This window comes from Cebus imitator, unplaced genomic scaffold (assembly GCF_001604975.1).
Source record: "Cebus imitator isolate Cc_AM_T3 unplaced genomic scaffold, Cebus_imitator-1.0 Scaffold18, whole genome shotgun sequence".
NCBI classification, from domain to species: Eukaryota; Metazoa; Chordata; class Mammalia; order Primates; family Cebidae; genus Cebus; species Cebus imitator.
Window position 1 is genome coordinate 7,411,048 of NW_016107333.1, and position 5,049 is coordinate 7,416,096.

General features: G+C 39.6%; 1 protein-coding gene and 1 pseudogene across 1 annotated transcript in view; one reads left to right on the forward strand and one right to left on the reverse strand.

Moving 5' to 3' along the window:
• Window positions 1-5,049, reverse strand: part of ITCH (itchy E3 ubiquitin protein ligase) — a 144,997-nt gene that overhangs the window by 126,628 nt on the left and 13,320 nt on the right. The window lies entirely within an intron of this gene.
• LOC119469368 lies at window positions 4,282-4,382 on the forward strand (annotated as a pseudogene).

Below are 5,049 nucleotides of genomic sequence, written 5' to 3' on the forward strand. Positions count from 1 at the left end.
AAATGCTTGAACCCAGGAGGTAGAGGTTGCAGTGAGCCAAGACTGCGCCACTACACTCCAGCCTGGGTGACAGGACAAAACTCCGTCTCAAAAAAAAAATAAATAAAAAAATAAAAAAAAAAAAAAAAAAAAAAAAAAAAAAGACAAAAAAAAAAAAAAAAAAAAAAAAAAAAAAAAAACCCACAAAGGAGCTGACCTTGGTGTATGGGCTACTGAAGGTATTGGCAGAAGGAATAAAAGTTATTTAAGTTGGAGCAGATATCTAATATGATAGGTTGAAGCAGATATATATCTAATAACAATATTTGATATATAATACCCATTTCCATAATTTAATTTCTCAACTAAGCAAGGGGGAATGAACACAAAACCCCTCATGATAGGGAAAGAGGTTGCTTCCTATTGTACTAGAGAATATTGACTTAACAAAGAGGTAGAATCTGAACCAGTCTCTCCCACATAATAGTGACACTTTGTTTCTAAACATCACACAATGATCTCAGAACCCTAAAAGCTCCTTTCCCATTTTCCAACCAAATATATCAGCATGGATTCTAAAGCATATGCAAAAAAGGGCAACTATCTTATTCAAAGAGAAAAAGAGGAAGCTACAACTTTCAAGGTTGAACAGTATGAACACAGAGTTTAAGGAAACTGGCACCAGAATCTAACTTTTAGCATTCATTTGCTGGTATGAACTCTGTACCTAATATTCCAGAAGGTAATTTCTTCCCCTTTCTGACAAACATTTCAAAATTAACTATTACAAGTTGTTTCTAGCTTTGATTGACTACTGCTAGCCTTTAAAGCATTTGACTTGCCACAATAAATATAAATATTATCGTACTACTGTATTATTCTCTTGTAAAAAATGCCTGTGTGAAATTATACACCTAATTACATATAATGTTGAATTTCCTGGCTCTAAGGAATCCTTGTTCCTAAGGAATGCTCAATCCTGTTGAGGCAGTGGCTCATGCCTGTAATCCCAGCACTTTGCAAGGCTGAGGCAAGTGAATCACCTAAGGTCAGGAGTTTGAGACCAGCCTGGCCAACATGGTGACACCCCATCTCTACTTAAAATAAAAAATTAGCTGGATGTGGTGGCATGTGCCTGTAGGCCCAGCTACTCAGGAGGCTGAGGCAAAGAAATGCTTGAACCCAGGAGGTAGAGGTTGCAGTGAGCCAAGACTGCGCCACTACACTCCAGCCTGGGNAAAAAAAAAAAAAAAAAAAAAAAGCCTGGGCACGATGGTTCATGCCTGTAATCCCAGTACTTTGGGAGGCCGAGGCAAACAGATCACGAGATAAGGAGTTCAAGACCAGCCTGGCCAACATGGTGACACCTCTGTCTCTACTAAAAACACAGAAATTAGCCAGGTGCGGTGTCATGCACCTGTAATCCCAGCTACTCGGAAGGCTGAGACAACAGAATCGCTTGAACCTGGGAGGTGGAGGTAGAAGTGAGCCTGGGCAACAAGACTTAAACGCTGTCTCAAAAAAAAAAAAATTCTTGTTTCTGACCATCTCATAACATCCATACATTCTCAAAACATAATCCAACATGCCTCATCCTTCCAGCAAACCTTTCTCAGATTCTAAACATTATTTAAGAATTACAGGCTGAAGAGAAAAGAAAAAAAAAAAAAAAAAGATTTACGGGCAGCCGGGCACACTGGCTCATGCCTGTAATCCCAGCACTTTGGGAGGCTGAGGTGGGTAGGTCACCAGGTGAGGAGTTCAAGACCAGCCTGGCCAACATGGTAAAACCCCATTTCTACTAAAAATACAAAAATTAGCTAGGCATGTGCCGTTCAACTGTGATCCCAGCTACTCAGGAGGCTGAGGCAAAGAAATGCTTGAACCCAGGAGGTAGAGGTTGCAGTGAGCCAAGACTGCGCCACTACACTCCAGCCTGGGTGACAGGACAAAACTCCGTCTCAAAAAATAAATAAATAAATAAATAAATAAATAAATAAAATTACAGGCCTTGGCTGGTCCAAGTGCATCGGTGTTTACAACTAATTGATCACAATCAGTTACAGATTTCTTTGTTCCTTCTCCACTCCCACTGCAGCAACCTACACAATGATTAGGACACCAAAAAACAGATAACCCAATGTTTAAAATGTAGAAAGGACTTAATGTGACATTTAAACAAAGACATACAAATGGCCGATAAGTACACAAAAAGATGCTCAATATCATTATCTTTAGAGAATTATAAATCAAGATAATCATATCCATTTCATACCCATTATGACTATTACCAAAAACAAAAACAGGAAATAATAAAGGTTGGTATAAATGTGAAAAACTGAAACTGTTGTGCACTGTTGGTGAGAATGTAAAATTATATAGTCCTTGTGAAAAACACTATAGTAATTCCTCAAAAAATTAAAAATACAATTTTCGGCCGGGCGCAATGGCTCATGTCTATAATCCCAGCACTCTGGGAGGCTGAGGCTGAGTGGAAGGGTAGCTTGAGCCCAAGAGTTTGAGAACAGCCTGGGCAACATGTCGAGAGGGAAGACCATGTCTCTACAAACAAACAAACAAACAAACAAACAACAACAAAAAAAAAACCAAGCATGGTGGCACATGCCTGTGGTCCAGCAACTCAGAAGGCTGAGACAGAAGGATCACCCAAGCCGAAGAGGCCAGGGTTGCAGTGAGCCATCATTGTGTCACTGTACTCCAGCCTGGGTAACAGAGCAAGACCCTGTCCCAAAAAGAAGAACAGAATTACCATATGATCCAGCAATTCTGATTCTGGGTATTACACAAAAGAAGTGAAAGCTAGGTCACAAAGAGGTATTTGGTTTTGGTTTGGTTACTTTTTCTTTTTTTTTGAGACACAGTCTCGCTCTGTTGCCCAGGCTGGAGTGCAATGATGCAATTTCAGCTCACTGTAACATCTGCTCCCAGGTTCAAGCGATTCCTGCCTCTGTCTCCCGAGTAGCTGGTATTACAGGCGTTCACCACCACTCCCAGCTAATTTTTGTATTTTTGATAGAGACGGGGGTGTCATTATGCTGGCCAGGCTGCTCTCGAACTCCTGACCCCAGGGGATCTGCCCACCTCAGCTTCCCAAAGTGCTGGCATTACAGGCATGAGCCACTGCGCCCATCAAGTTTGTTTACTTTTGAGACAGGATTTCAGTCTATCACTCAAGCTGGAGTGCAGGTGTGATCTCAGCTCACTGCAACCTCCACCTCCCAGGATGAAGCAATCTTCCCACCTCAGCCTCTTGAGTAGCTGGGACTACAGGCACACACTACCATGTCAGGCTACTTTTTTTGTATTTTTAGTACAGACTGGGTTTTGCCAAGTTGCCCAGGCTGGTCTCAAACTCCTGGACTCAGGGGATCCACCCACCTCGGCTTCTCACAGTGCTGAGATTACAGGTGAGAGCCACCATGCCCAGCCACAAAGAGATATTTGTATACCAATGTTCACAGCAGCATTATTCACGATGACCAAAAGGTAGAAATAAGCCAAATGTTCATCGACTGATGGATAAAGAAAATGCAGTATATACAAACAATGGAATATTATTCAGCCTTAAAAAGGAATACAATTCTGACACATGGTATAAAATGAAACCTAAACACATTATGTTAAGTGAAATATGCCAGACACAAAATGACAAATATTGTATGACTCCACTTTTACAATGAGCTGCCTAGATTAGTTGAATTCATAGAGACAGAAAACAGAATAGTAGTTACCAAGGCAGGGAGGAGGTGAAATAGAAAATTTTTGTTTAACAGGTACAAGTTTCAGTTTTGGATGATGAAAAAGTTCTAGAGACTGACAGTGGTAATGGTCACATAACAAGATAAATGTAATTAATGTCACTGAACTGAAAACAATATTTAAAATGGTAAATTGTATGTAACGTGTATTTTACCACAACAGAAAAATAACTAGCATAGATATTTTCCTAATATTTTTTGTCCCTTAGAGATGAAAACATCAATTTCTATAGTATAATCAACTAGCCAGGAAGAATGAACATACTTCATTCTTCATTCCCTTCCAAAACCTCACAAAAAAATGAAATAAAGGAATTAAAAAGTATCAACCCCCAAGGGCAAAAACAAAGGGAGAGAAGATAATAGTAGAGAGATGTAAGCAACTTTCTGGATAATGAAAAGCAGCAGCAGTAAGGTTCTGCACATTTCAATACATACAGAATAATATGTTTTTAATTAAGACCTGTAGAAAATAGCTTTCCTCCAAAAAACCCAATAACAAACAAACAAACAAAATCTGTGTGTTTGCTTCAACATACATACTAAAAAATTAGAACAATACAGAGATTAGCATATCCTCTGAGCAAGGATAAGGTGAAAATTCACCAAGTGTTCCATATTTTTAGATAAACAAATAAATAAACAATCCGGAATTTCCTTTTGACTACTGACATTCCACAGAAGCAAATGCAGTTAATCTCTCTCTCACATTCTTTTCCTTCCCATTTCTAAAACAGAGCTATAATTAAATGAACCACCTAAAAATCCCTTTTAATGGCAGAACAAACGAATTCCAAAAACTAGGTTAGAACGCACTTCAAAAATAAAGGAAAAATCCCTTCTTCATTAAATGAGATTTAGATTTAGCTCATCTGACTCTACTGCATCTCTATGACAGAGGGAATTTTCTGTACTTTTTTTTAGAGGCCCAGCTCAATATTCTTATTCAACCATGAGAAGAACTTTGCTATATCTCAGATATTTTTTTACATCTCCCTTTCTTTTTTCTTTTTTTTTTTTTGAGACAGAGTTTTGCTCTGTTGCCAGGCTGGAGTAGAGTGGTGCAGTCTCGGCTCACAGCAACCTCCAACCCCCAGGTTCAAGTGATTCTTCCGCCTCAGCCTCCGCAGTAGCTGGGACTACAGGCGTGTGCCAAACACCCAGCTAATTTTTTTATTTCTTTTAGTAGAGACGGGGTTTCACCATGTTGGCCAGGATGGTCTTGATCTCTTGACCTCGTGATCCACCCACCTTAGCCTCCCAAAGTACTGGGATTACAGGGGTGAGCCAC